Here is a 15,711-nt window from a genome sequence, read left to right as displayed (position 1 = left end):
AATGCAAGTTCAAACATGTGTATAATGAATTAACGAAGAAATACTGCCTTTTTTGAATGCAGTAAGAAAAAAAGCAGTGACTGTGGAGAGGCCTGCTGAGGTGATGGAGTTGTGGCTTGTAAGGCTGGCCTGCTCTGCTTTCTATATGTCTCTTTAGATTTTCTATGAACTAAAGTTCATAGCCTTGCTTATGGCCAATAAATGTGCAATGGCAACCATCATTCAACCACATTTGAAAAGAGAGTTTAAGGCAGTGAACCGCAAGTTTAATGCAGTTCCCAGACGGCGTGTAGAGCAATATATCTGTCTTTTGGATACATTATCGTCATGGTTGGAGCTGTGTGGGGAAAGTCATACTAATCCCTTTCCCCCTTATCAATCTCTGGTCAGATCTGCAACAAGATCCCATGTAATTAGGGTGAGTTGCCCTTACGTACGTATACCAGCATGACATTGTAGCAAAGTGCACTGTAGCAGCCTATAAACAGACTATCAGTGTCTCATTAAAATGTTGTTTTGTTTACAACAACATAATGCTATGGACCAAACACTGGAGCAGGCACTGATGTTTGGACTTGTTTGCAGACATCAAAGTCTACCCAATCAATTTAATGAAAAGAGCGAACACACACATCTGCCCGCTCACCATACCTTTGTCCTGGTTCCGCCAATTAGATGTCTCTTCTCAAAAACCTCCCACTCTTAACAGATAATGAGGAAATATTATTCATTCATTACAATCGCCTCCAGATTCAAATTTGGTTTCATAACTGTCCTACGGTTAATCAGAAAACTTCTACACAGATTATGAGCTTTTTGGATGGAGGTTGGCAGGACCGCAGGAGCTTCAGCGTCACATTGTGCACATTGAGGGCTCAGGTCTTCAGTGTTGTGCACTATTCAGAGCTGCTTTTTAAATTCCTGAAATTGAATTGAATTTGAATTGAGGTAGCAAAGAGGATGCAGCATTTAAATTTGAATATAAAAAAGTATTAAAATGAATTGAAATTTGGACTGGAGTAAGACATATTTTGTTAATCCTGGAACAACATTCCTGTCCAAAAATTTATTCATAACCCTATCCCTACCTCTAAACCTATCCCTACCTATAACTTATCCTTAAAATCAGAGGGAAATATAGGTGAATAACACTGATGTAGAAGCACCTAAGCCTGTTTTTAAGCCTAGCTTGACATAAACTGTAAACTTGCCCCTCAAATCTGATTGGCGGATTGGAATATTGTTCCAGGATCAACAAATATGTTGATCCAGGAACATGCTGTACTTGGTGTAATCACGTTCAATATAATAAGTTGGATAACACTTTACAATAAGGTTCATTAGTTAAACATTAGTTAATGTATTAACTAACATGAACTAAAAATGAGCAATACATTTGTTACTGTTGTTCATTGTTCACGTCAGTTCACAGTGCATTAACTAATGTTAACAAGATTTTAATAATGTATTAGTAAATGTTGAAATTAACATAATATTATAATAATGTAGTTAACTAATGTTAATTAATGAACCTTATTGTAAATTGTTGCCATAAATTGTAATAATATTTCACAATATTACTGTTTTTACTTTATTTTTTATTTTAAAAAGGGACCGGCTAATTCATATGAATTCATACAAGTGAGGTCAAAATTCTTACTTTTTTTTGCTAAATCGTACGTATTTTACGAGTTGCCAAATTCGTATGAATTTGTACGAATGACCTACCCCTAACCCCGCCCCTAAACCTACCTGTCACTGGGGGTTTAGACAAATCGTATGAATTCGTACGAGTGATCGTACGAATTTGTACGAATTAGCCACCTCGTAAAATACATACAAATTGGTCGTGAGATAACGTCGGATCGTTGGATATGATTGAAATGTCATCTATAGAAATTTGTGTAAGGAATAATTGACGACGGGCCATTGAATTCTTAGAAAATAATGCACACCTGACAAAACGTTTCTGTGCAAGTGTGTGTCCGTACTAACGTTATACAGTATGTGTGTACGTTTGAAAGAGAGAGCGAGCGCACAAGAGAGTATGCGCTTTCAGGACACAATAAAACGTATTTTGTGGCAAAAACCATGACAATAATTTGTCGTTTTCATCATATAGTTTACTATATTTATTTGCTTAGTCGGTGTCGTTGTGGGTTTTGTTTCTTTTGCTGTTATAGGCTGTATTGAAATAACTGAAATCATTTGGCGAAGTGATTTGGAACTGTAATGCGGTCCAGACCTGCCTAGAACTACTTTAGCCGTGCGTTTCCCTGAAAATAATTGCATACCTTAGAACGTTGATCAACCAATCAGATTCAAGCATTTAACAGCCCCCGTAGTATAAATTCATTTAATATATTTCATCATAAAAAAATTTGAACAACACTTTATTTCCCAAGTATCGACTGTGTTGAATTTCTTTGAACTACAATTCAGAAAATTCCTCTTCCTGTTATTCCAATTCAACTTCCTGTGATATGTTGCTATTCAAATTCACATTTATGATTTGAAAAGGTGCCAGTTCTTCAATTCTGAATTTTTCACAACCCTGGCAGGTCTGCATCCTGTATCTTCCCTCCTTCTCATGGCCCATTTGCTTGAGAATGAATGATGCATGTGGTGCGGTTTATGATGGTCCCTGTGGACTTCGAGATTTGAGTGTTGTTTACTGTGCCGGTGGCTTTCATCATAATTTTAACATGCAATAAATGATACGGTGTGTGTATATAAAACACTCATCAAAAGCAATGGTGTTTCCATAGTCACACCACACTTCCATATCATTACTGTTTATGGTCTGCGGTCACAGTCTGTCCAAATATACAGATCACACATACACACCTGAAGAGATATTTAAAGCACAAGGTGTGTATCCATAATGGAGAGGTGTGAAAAGACAGATGGCCGATGAGAGGTGTGCAAACACTGTACTTTTGCTGGTTTGGTGATGAAAGTGAGTAAAAAAGGCAAACATCCACAGTGACAGCATAAGAGCTGGGCAAACAGAATTATGAGCAATAATAACATGCAGATGATGACCGAATAGGAATACCTCGCCTCCTTATGCTGAAGTATTTCCATTACCTGTTCGCAATAGGTCACTCGCCAGATTTCTTGTTTAAAAATAAAGCACAAAATGTTTTTTTGTTTTTTTTTGTGTGTATTTATTGGCTTTTATTTTAGGCCCTGAACCAGTCATTCAGGCTGTTAGACTGAAAGTGCAAATAAATCATTCAGCTATTAAATAAAATGGTGGGTTGTCTGTGGAGAGAGATATCATTTTGTGATCTTATAGGAACTCATGTGTGGTTCTATTATCATCTTCTTATATATGAGATGCATGGATGCACTATTTTCATTTGATTAATTTGGTGTTCAGCCAAGAGTGTTATTTTTATTCATCATTGGTGTAGTAGACCAGTTCAGAATAATATCAGCAGTCACACTTCACTACGACTGTGTTGTCTTTCATTAAAAGACTTTATTAACATAACAATCCTTTTCATTGAATATATTCAATGAATGTCACTGCACTTGACAACCAAAAGTCAAAAATGAGCCAGTGGCTGTTAAAACGGTTTAATTGTGAGAAGGATGTCCTTCATGATCTGTGGGAAAACATGAGGACAGAATCCATGTGTGCCAAGTCCACCATGAAAAACATTTGCACTGCCGGGCATCAATGTTTTACCGCTTTCTGTCAGTTGTCAACTTCAAACGCAAAGCTTTGGTCCCACGGGATTGAGGAGTCTGCAATCACTGAGCTTTTATCTCATGGAAACATGTTAACTGCCTTTGTGCAGGGGCCCCTGTGTGGTTTCCAGGATCCTGGAAAATGAGATAGACATTCTGGGATGAGGTAGCACACACTGAAAGTCATATTGACCATGGAAAAGAAAGCAATTAAAAGACACACGAATAAGGGTCAAACAAAATGTGGCACAATATCAGGTGACACACTAAAATACAGGGTGACATCTTATAAGAAATGAGTAAAATTTTATTTTATTTTATTTATTAAATGTTTTTGAAAGACGTTTTTTATTCTCATTATGGCTGTAACATAAAGTAACATGCAGGTAAAATATTATTACTGTTATCTATTTTAAAATATTTTAAATGTAATTTATTCCTTGACGACGAAGCTGAATTTTCAGCACTATTTCAATCTTCAGTGTTACATGATCCTTCAGAAATCATTCTAATATGCTAATTGACATTTCTTATTATTATCAGTGTTAAAAACAGTTGTGCTGCTTAATATTTTTGTTGAAACCTGACATTTTTTTCAGGATTGTTTGATCAATACAAAGTTCAAAAGAACAGCATTTATTTGAAATAGAAATCTTTTGTAACCTTATAAATGTCAGCCCAAATTTGATCAGATGATAATGCAATTTCATTCTCAACCACCAGAGGTCTTGAGGCAGCTCCTCAAAATAGGGAGAACTTATGAAGGCCATTGAAAATGACCTTGGAAACTTATTTCCAAAGTACTATATTTCAATATTTCAAATAGACAAAATCTTAGTAACTGAAAAAAAATAAAAAATAAAAATGTTAAAGATTAATTTAATGGTCCGGATGATGTTATTTCAACCGATATTCATTTAAGAAGTATGTTATTCATACTTCTAATAAATCCAGGTGACCTCTTGCAATTGAACAAAGGCGGCATTTGCTTTTATAGTCAGAAGACCAAGTAAAGGATTTTTTAAAATGGTATGGACTCTGAGACTTCAGGTGTGTCTGCTTGCTGGGCCTTTTTCATTTTTATACGATGGTTTTACAGCTTTGGTGCATGAGATGAAAGGAGTTTTTTTGGCAAGGATTCACACATTAGTGCCCTGCCTTATCACAGAGACAACCTGACCTTTGTCAAGTGTAACATATTCTTATGTAATTTCCTGGCAGTGCTATAAGAGCAGAAAGAAAGCTCTGGGATTCCTGAGAATGACGTGTTCCTGAGTATGAGGTTAATCACAGGGATGTGAAAGCCGCACAATATAGTCACAAATTACTGGGGGTAAAACTAGGAGTGGAAAAGGGAGAGGCAGATCCCTCGGTGTAAGTTCTGGCAGGATGACTGCTGTCGAAGCAATATTACACCATTTCTACTGGAGAAACAGATACAGCCTTGGGCTATATTCCTCTGTGTCATATATAGGCGAGAGTGTGTACGTGACATCTCTCAGATTATTGAAGTGTGACGAGAAATGGAAACTCTGTGTCTTTAAGAAAGCATGAGGAAGTTCGCCACTGTCTGGTTGTTTTGAAATCTTGATTATAAAGAATGTGGCTTTAGATTATCTATTTTTATGCTGAATATTTCAGATCTGCTTTATTCCAGAAAGGAATAGAAGGTTTAAGACAAAACACACTGCTGTTTTTGAAAGAAGTCTCACCAAAGCTGAATTTATTTGATCAAAAATACATTACATAAAATGTTATTACAATTTAACTTATATTATTACAATATACTATTTTATGTAATTAATTCATGTGATGGCAAAGCTGAATTTCCATCATTCATTTCTCCAGTCTTCAGTATCACATGATCCTTCAGAAATCATTTTAACATGCTGATTTGGTGCTTAAATAACTTTTCTTATTATTATCTATGTTGAAACAGTTGCTAAATGTGCTGCTTAATGTTTTTGTGAAAACCGTGATACATTTTAATATGAATTGAAAGTTTAAAAGAACAGCATTTGAAATATAATTTTTTTGTAACATTAAAAATGATTTTACTGTCATTTTTGATTAATTTAATGCATCCTTGCAGAATATAAGTATTAATTCCTTTAAAAAAAAAAAACGAATTACTGACCCCACAATATAGCCATGGTCTTTTTTGACAAATTATATTTTTTATTGCCCGACTGTTAACATTGGTCTTCACTATAAAACAACTTTTTTACGTCTTAAGTCTTAAAGATGCAGTAGGTGATCTGGGAAATGCTAACATTAGCCTACTAGCATTGAAAGCATACAATCCCACCCTCCCTGCAAAACGCCGTCCAAAGCCATGCCTCCTCCAAAACACATGAAGGCGCGCACACACACAGCTGCTCTCGGCAAGTGATGGCTACCTCATGTCTCAAAGCACATAACATTACAATAATAATGAACATAAAAAACTTAAGCTGCATTTCCACCAAAATTACCTGGAACAATTTGTCCCAGGAACTTTTTTCCCTCAGACCTATTGCTAGCTGCGTTTCCATAGCAGTCTAAAGTACCGTGAAGATAGTCCGGTGACATAGGACTGCGCGCGACTTTCCAGTTCCCGCTGGATTTCGTCCTCCGCATACAAGCTTAATAAAGCCTGAACCTCATCGTCAGTCCGTCGGTCGTATTTTTTAAACTCCATTGTTGATTCGAATAGCAAACAACTCTTACTGCATGCACCACAACAGACTTAAAAAAAAAAACGATGGTTGAAATAAAATGCCGCGTGAACTCAACCAATCAAAATGCTGCGTGAACTCAACCAATCAAAATGCTGCGTGAACTCAATCAATCAGCATGTTCAGCGCTCAAGTCCCACCCCCGAATGTTCCAGGACTTTGAAAAAGTACTACCTAGTGAGCAGGTACTTTCAGGTACTTTCATTTAGACCCTCGTTCCTGCGGTTGAAACACACAGAGTACCACCCCGAGGTTCCTAGTTCCTGGGGAAAGTTCCTGCGGTGGAAACGCAGCTTTAGAGAGCTTGTACCTGACTGCTGCAGATTGATTTCGGCATTGATACTGTTGACATGGATACACATAATTCCAAGACTGAACAGCTCCGGTTAGAATGTCAAGGGTTGCCATCTCTTATTTACAGTAGTTATGGCGTGAACACAGCATAAGCTCGTTTTGATTCGGTAGGAACTGTAAAAGGTGGCTGCTGTTTGTTTGCGGTGCTCCGTGACTGAATTCTGTCTGTATAAACTCTGCATAGCATGAAACGCGCTGATGACATATGATGTCTGTGCGAACAGGGTCGGCGTTCTGACATAGAAGCCGAAAGCATTGCACTGCGTCTAAAATGTCAACAGCATAGGAGAATGACAGGGAAGAGACAAAATTGTTGAATACAGTTGTTATTTTTGTTTTGTTTTTGCACCACTGTAGTCAGGTGGACTATTTTAACAATGTCTTTGCTACCTTTCAGGGCCTTGAAAAGTGCAATGACATTGCTGCCTATGTGTGGTTCAGATACCTCTCGGATTTCATCAAAAACATCTTAATTTGTGTTCCGAAGATGAACGAAGGTCTTACGGGTTTGGAACGACATGAGGGTGAGTACTTAATGACAGAAATTTCATTTTTGAGTGAACTAACCCTTTAACATATTGTTATCAGGATATGAGGAGACTTTGAAACTCACTTGTCATGCAAATTGGAAAATGAAAGAGACAAAGTAATATGTGAATATTTCAGAATGACTCATGCTCATGTTTACACCAGCATTTATGTCTAAATACAAACACACACATACAGTATGTACATGCACACATTCACAAACAAAGATCTGTGGCACAACAGCACGTACAGATATAAAGGCCCTCCCTTCATTTCCTTGCTCTAAACAAAAGCTACGACTTCTGTATTTGATATAGCTACGTATATAAATGAAGATGCAGAGGAGGAGAAATACTTCAGTCATCACAGTCATGGGAGATATGTTTTGATTCTAGGAGTGGTGATCACTTCTGGGAAACAAGAGTGCATTGTGATTCATGACATTCAAACGCTTATAATAGCACGGAGCAGTGTTTTTATCCGGTCCGCCGATAATTAACTGAGAACAGCTCTGTGCTGCTGGGAACACCCTTGGTGTCCTTGAGCAAAATGACTCTGCACACATGCAGACACCTGCACAGGCGCTCACCAGAAGCAAACACCAACCAGTGCAACAAGATGACTTGATAAATGTTGATGAAACATGCCCTTTGGGTCAAACGCAGACATTTCCATTTCCACTTTATTTCCTGTGGGAAAGCGCTATTGGCTGTGATGTCTAAGCTTGTCCGGCAACTCTGATTTATGTCTGTGCGCTGTCAATTATGCTTGAGTGACTCAGATGCCAGTGCTTCTTTGGGGATGCCCTTGCTGAGGATTACAGAGGAGATCCCTATTGCCATTGTGATGGGAACTCCAGGTCACAGCTGATGTGATCACAAGCTCCTTAAAGGAAACGTAAGCCACTCTAACCTAGTAATCCATTTAACACAATACAGAACAGATGCACCACTCCTGACAAGACAATACACACGTTTCATATCACAGACAGGATTTTCTCTTGATTTCTATTGACTTTATAATGAGCTAATGATATTTTCTATATCCTATCCCTAAACCGAAGCCTTCCTGAATATTTATGGTTCTTATGGTGATATTTGGTCCCCACAATATAGGCAAAAGCTGATTCACACACAAATTGAACAGTAACAGGTTACTGAATAGCAAGAAATCCTCCCAGTTTACATTAAAGCTGCAGTCTGTAAGTTTTGCCTCTTTGTTTGAAACCTGCAATTGCAGTTATTTGCCGAATTATCATCTTTACATGGGTTGTACATCGGCATGGCTCCTCAGTGTGGATGAATCTAAAGGCAGGAACACACCAAGCTGACGGTTGGCCGTCGGGCAGTTTTTGTTCGTCGGTTGAAGTTGGTCCTCGTCGGCTTTTTGAATCGGCGTCGGAGCTCGTCGGTCCGTTGGGCCATCTGATCATTCTGATTGGCTGTTCAGCTACTGCCACCTGCTGGTACAGAAAGGCATTTCATTTTACGCAGGCGCAGAACGGACGTGCTATTTGGCTGTCGCCTGTCAAGCATTGGTTTGGTGTGTCAGGCCAACTTTGGACCCAGACGCTAGTCGACACTAGTTCGTCGGCGTCGGCGTCGGTTTGGTGTGTTCCTGCCTAAAGGTTTTCTGTCAGTCACCACACTGGTGTGGATACTGTACTTCGGAATTACAGATTCTACGTCTTGGAAGTATGACCAAAATAAGAATTTTCACTGGAAAATGTCATCTGAACAAGTAAGTAACATGTCTGCCACTTCTGTTCTGACCAACTGAGAAAAAAGGCATTACAATAAATTGCACTGCCAGTGGTGATTAAAGGGGACCTATAATGCAAAATCCACTTTTTTATTTGAACACAGATGTGTGTCCACAGTGTGTGTAAACAACCAGCCTATAATGGTAAAAATCCACTAAATACTTTTTTTATAATCCCCATTTATCATTTTCAATCTCTCAGAACACGCTGTTTGATATTTCCCCCTACTCCTACGTAAAAGTAGGGAAACCCCGCCCATGACTGGTGACAATCTGCGCTGTTAGCATAGACACACCCCTGAGTGAGAAGCACAGAGTCCGCCATTTCTGTGTACTCTCTGTATATCAGCTAGAGATATACAATGTCTGTGCCAAAAAAACATTAAAAATGTTCTGTTGTTGGATGTACCAACGAACATACGAGGCTCCATAGACTCCCGCCATCTGAGTCACTATTACTCAAGGATGGATAAGTACAAACTGTTCGTGATTCTCTCCAGAGCGATACTGGTCACGGCAGAGAGAGCGCGCGCGCACTTTATTACAGTCCGTCGGAGTTGTTTCACAGATATAAAGTTTACCAGTTTTTTAAGCATCCCCGAAAAGGCATAAGGTAGGTCTGCATATATTTGTTTACTGAGTGTGTTTGTGTAGTTCGCTGTGTATGTTAATGATAATGCAAGGGAGAGTTTATGGATAAAAGACTTTAATGCGCACTTCTTGTACTGTTTTATTAAGCTCTTTCATTCAGATTTTCTGGATTGATAACGTAAGCGTCATATTTTGTGTGATGTACAATAAACTTCATAAACTCACCAGTAAAGATTTGGCCATCATTCGGACGGGTTCGCACAACAGGCTCGTACTAATAATGAAAAGCAAGATGACAACATAAGATATAAACGCAATTAAACTAAACTATACCTGTTCTGTCTCCATGCAGCATATATTCTCTGGCTCTGTAGGCATCATTTTCAGACTCCTATTCGAACTAAACAGCTTCAGAGAGTTTCTGAAATTATAAGTGCGTGAGATTGTTCTGTCACCAGAGCTCAGAGCATCAGCTCTTGAAGCTCCGCCCTCTTAGGCCATGAGCAGCAGCTCATTTGCATTTAAAGAGACCCACACTAAAACGGCGCGTTTTAAAAAAGTGGCAAGTTTAACATGTTATAAAAAAAATATCTGTGGGCTATTTTGAGCTAAAACTTAACATACACACTCTGGGGACATCAGAGACTTATTTTACATCTCTTAAAAAGGGGCATAATAGGTCCCCTTTAAATCTAACGGTCGCTTAGCTCGGATCACGTCAAACCGTGCAAATTATTATTATTGTTATACTTGGTTCTCAAATTGTTAATGTTCACGACATCAGCATTGCACATTTAGTGTGTATTAGCGTTACCTGTAGATTTCAATTTCTGTAGCCACTCCGCAGTCCAAAGTCTTTTGCTTTTGACTACGGGTGAATCTCCAGTTGTCACTGGTGATTGTCTTTTGCAAATTCTGTATTACAATCCGCCATGAAAATAAGTTTAATTATTGCAGCTGCTGTGAGAAAAGGCTATAAATGATCCGCTACCTGCAGCATCCTCCACATGCCATATAGCTACTAGCTGGCACTCCTTCTTTACGTAAACTGACGTGACGTAATGACACAAAGACGAACGGCTGCATGCTCGAATTTCCCGCGGAAACCCACCAGTACCACCTGAATTATAAAACATTATTACAAGCTTACCGTTGTGAATCGGGCTAAGGTAAGGAGATATTTTTGAACACTGGCTAGTTATGTACTTGCTCAAAAATTGATTTTGGATCATTTTTAACCAAAAAAAGTTACAGACTGCAGCTTTAATAATCCCTGTTTATTTAGGGCCAAACAAGACCTATACACGTGAACAATGACCATGTTTATATAATTTTCCAATTCTGGTTAAGACTTTACTCAGAAAAAGTTATGCTGCATTTAAGTAATATTGGACAGTAATTAACTTATTAATTCTCATTTGTGCCCTCAACAATAACAGAAATGTGACATTTCTTTTAATGATTACAAAATGTTGAAGTACTGCCTTCCTCTAAAAATGACTTTCTTACTACCCAGAATTACCTTTGTTTGGACGTTGAAGTGTTTCCATGACCTAAAATAAATAATTAATGGTCATATGCCAGCTGTACTCAGATTTCGAGAAAGTGAAATTTTGACCTCTAAAGTATGCCAATCAGGATAATGCATTTACACGACACTTATATAATCAAAATATAACCGAATTCTCATTAATATTAGAATATATTAATTTCATTTGTGTCCTTAACAATAACACAGAAATGTGTGATGGCCATGACATTTTTTTTAATGTTTACAAAATGTCTTTCTACCTCTTTGTTTGGACAATAAAGTGTTTTTATGACCTAAAATTAGCTAATAATTAATACAGGGATATGCCAGCTGTAGGCAGATTTCGATATTGATCTAAAGTATGGCAATCAGGATAGTGCATTTACATGACAGTTGCAGTATATAATCAAAATATGACTAAATTCTCATTAATATCAGATCCTGTATGTAAACAGTCAGTGATGCAGGGCTGACAACTAGGTGTCTCATCATTTACAGCCTACAGTTTTTCTTTCCTAAACAATGTCATGCATGGAGGCAGGGAAAACAGGTCACTGCTATTTTTGTTTTGCTAATTTGTTGCTGAAATAGGTCACATATTGTGCAATATAACATATACGTCTTGGTAGATAATAAATCTAAATCTGTAATTTAATGCCCCTCTAACATTATGAAAGGGCATTTCAAAATGAAATCTTGTGATGTGCAATTCAAGTAGACCTAATGTCACTGCGCGTTCTCGCCCTGCCCTGATGCATCAAATTGCAGGAACACAAGACATCTGTCGCGGTTTGGAGTCAGAGGAGCTCGTTCCTGGAGAATTTTCACCAAGGGAGTTCCCTCCTCCTATCAAGACAAGGAAGAGGCCGGGCGGGTAGTCTCGGTCAACCCCACTCCCCCCTCCCCCCTTCGCTCCACGGGGACGCGCGCTGGGGGATCCGATGACGTCACAATCACACTGACACACACGCGCAGATTCTCTCTCACTTCTTCTCCCTCTCTCGCTTTTCTATTCTGGGAAGCGACGCTAGGAATAACCCCGTCTGCCCCCCCGAGCCGGTCGCGAAGCCCCAGCCGAAGCGGACTAACTCACTTTCATCTCTTCCTGAAGCAAAGACGGACAACATTGTACTCCAACACCTGGCGTCTGCAGCGTTCTAGTTGTGTCACAATTCGAATTTAACTGATATTTTGTGTCAGTCTGAAAGCGACAGCGGCGCTTGCATGAGGCGTTTGACACTCTTTTGGAATGTTGTGGGTGGATTTGAAAACGTTCTACCGGTAAGTGCGAGTACACCTTGTTCTTAGTAGCCTATGTCAGGGAGTGACAATTCTTTTGAAAGAGCAATTCAAGTAAAATGCCTTGCGGATGGGTCTCCTCCAGTTATTGGGACATGTGGGGAATACCCCGTTTGCTTGGTTGCAGATAGTGAATATTGCGTAATATCCTAAGGAATGTGCACGGCTGTTGCGAAAAGCGAAGTAAATCTCTATCTTAAGAGCGACTGTCATTAATGTTGAAGGGTCTGTGCTGTTTGTGTTGTTGTAGACCGTTCGTTTTTTCAGCATGGGTAATGTTGTGATCTGTATTTTCATGTACACACCGCCAGTGCGCGTGTATGTGTGTGAGCAGGAGAGAAGGTGGGTGGGACTTTGGCTCGTTCCGGGAATGTTCCATGACGCGCTCTCAGTCAGTGAAGGGCCCCTTTAGGGAGACTCTCGATGGGCGATTGTTGCTGAAGTCAGGTGGCACCTGCTATAAATTACCATGTTGTGATATGATAGAACAGTTATTATTTTGTGTTTGTGTCAAACATACATTACATACATGTAATTATAATTTACATGCAGTTAGAGAAAAACTGAAAAAATAACAAAATAAGTGTGTGTGTATGTATGTGTGTATACACACACACACACATGTGTGTGTGTATATATATATATATATATATATACACACACACACACACACACATATATATATATATATATATATATATATATATATATATATATAATTCCAGTCAAAAATGTTTTTTTCTGTACGTTTATAAAAGTTACTTGAATATCCTAATTGAACTAAGGCCTAATCCTGGCTTAAGCTAAGCCCTGTCTGTGAAACCGGGCCTATATATTGTATATCTGGTATACATAGACAGTGAGGTTATGTAAGAGCGTGACAGCATCGTAGCAAGCACAGCAGCAGAGCAGGGCCAAGGGTGTAGCCAAGTATTTACAACCCATCAGGCAAATTAGTTTATTTGACTATGCCAAATAGATGAGCCAGTGCCCTTTGCTCTGGCTTGATATATATATATATTGATATATATATATATATATATCCAGGGCAATGCATAAACACACCCACAGTATCTCTTCCTGACACTGACATATGATACATAAACATCATTTTGTTTTCCATCACCTGGGTTCTATCCATCAAGAAGCAACAGACAGAGCTGGAGGTTTGACAAATGTCCTTACGCATTTTTTCCACAACAAAATCAATCACATTGATTCCATGTTGAGCTTTGACACATCTAGGCTTTCTGGCAATTTGTTTGTAATTGTTTCTGATGGAAAGTCACTTTTTAAGGTAAACTGACCCACCTTTGTGTTCTCACTTTAAACCCACGCACACACACACATTTATGATTCACCTCTCAAAATGGCTTTCAATAATGCCAACATAAACAAATGGGTTCCTGGAATTAGGGAAGCGTATTCAAAGGCTTCAAATTCTTAAGTAGCCCTTTGACGGAAATTTTAATAAGCGTTCTTTGTGACAGCCAGTTCCTCTGTGCAAACCTAACCATCAATTGCAGGGAACCCTCAGCACAATTTTAGGAAGGCAAAGGTTACTCTCCAGTGCTTACTCAAACCACAGCACTGTCATTGGCTACAGAGGGTTCTCACTTCAAGTCCTTTAGAGCTCATGCCATTTTAATTGGATGAAGGAACAAACTGCACACTTAAGTTGTATTTACTTTTGTGAATTTAACAGACTAATTTATCCATTAGCGGCTTTTGTATTCAATGTAGGGGTGTCACAATATATCACAATACAAAAATGCAACATGTATCATGGATGTCGACAATATGTACTGTGTATAGTTCACCCAGAATGGAAGTTTAGACAGATTTAATTTAGCATAAAATATGGCAATGGATCATCAAATATGGTAAACCCAAAAGGTCACACATTTGAGCTTCCATGTTAATTATGATTAATAAATTAAAAATAAAATACATTAATAAAATACAGTATTTAAAACTTTTTAAATGTATGCAAGCATGCGTGTCTAGCATAATTCTGTATTTTTAGCTAAGCAGAATCATAAATATTTCTATTCTGGTGTCACCATTGTCCTGTGCTTGGGGGAGAAGTCCATTCCTGATATAATACCAAATTTAGCATTTTAATCAACAGTACTTTTTGCTAACTGTTATCATATTTCTTAGAATATGGTTAATATGGTTAAAAAAAAAAACAGAACAATTTGAACTTGATCCGAACTGTGACATGAATGTATTGTTTCAACCCTAATTTGAAGGGATAGTTCACCCAAAAATGAAAATTCTGTCATCATTTACTCACCCTCAAGTTGTTTCAAACCTGTATGAATTTCTTTCTTCTGCTGAACAAACACACACACACACACACACACACACACACACACACACAAACAAAGATATTTTGAAGAATATGAGTAACCAAACAATTGATGGACCCCATTGACTTCCATCGTATGGAAAAAACTACTATGAAAGTCAATGGGGTCCATCAACCGTTTGGTTACCAACATTTTTCTAAATATCTTCTTTTGTGTTCAGCAGAAGAAAGAAACTCACACAGGTTTGGGACAACTTGAGGGTGAGTAAATGATGACAGAATTTTCATTTTGGGGTGAACTATCCCTTTAAGTTATACATTTAATCTCTTGAACCCATGACCTTGGGGTTGTTAGTGGCATGCTGTTTGAGCTTCAAGAAAACTGGCATGCACCAGTTGTGGTTAAATGCTGAATTGTGCACTGTTGTTTTTTGTTTGCATGCACGATGAGGGGAAGGATTTGTTCTCATGGTGCTGGTATGGAAGGAAACAGTTGAGGCGTATCACCGCTTACACAGTGTGACAGAGTGGATGCCTGCATCTGGGTTGTGCTTTTCCACCTGTTGCTTCAGGTTACATAATTGGATTTCTTGTTGAAAATACAAGGTTAAGAAGGAAGATAGCGATCTGGGGTGGCCACGTATTTGGGTCCGTTTCCTTATCGAGGGTGATCAGAGATCAGTGAAGTGTTAATGTGCTTCTTTTAATGTGGTTTTAATCATCTTATAATAGTTTGTACAGTATATACAGAAAGTAATCACCATTTCATGGCAGTATTAAACATTATATCTAGCTCTCTAACTCGCATCGCAGTGTTAAATTGAATCTGGTATGGATGCGGGGAAGAATCTGCATGTGTGTGTTGTAATCCCGAGGTCGTCTTGAGAGTGTCAAGATGAGCCGGCGTCTGTGTTGAC

The 15,711-nt window shown here is 38.5% G+C and overlaps 1 protein-coding gene across 2 annotated transcripts in view; it reads left to right on the top strand.

Annotated features, from left to right (window-relative positions):
* Positions 1-12,150: 12,150 nt before the first annotated feature.
* hivep2a (HIVEP zinc finger 2a) overlaps positions 12,151-15,711 on the top strand; it is an 82,392-nt gene continuing 78,831 nt past the window's right edge. For both annotated transcript variants that reach the window (XM_051876534.1, XM_051876536.1), the window contains exon 1: positions 12,151-12,462. The gene's annotated coding sequence lies outside the window, so the exon portion shown is untranslated. The remainder of the gene's footprint in view (positions 12,463-15,711) is intronic.

Source organism: Ctenopharyngodon idella, chromosome 20 (genome assembly GCF_019924925.1).
Source record: "Ctenopharyngodon idella isolate HZGC_01 chromosome 20, HZGC01, whole genome shotgun sequence".
Classification (NCBI taxonomy): Eukaryota; Metazoa; Chordata; class Actinopteri; order Cypriniformes; family Xenocyprididae; genus Ctenopharyngodon; species Ctenopharyngodon idella.
This window is presented reverse-complemented; position numbering and strand designations above follow the sequence as displayed.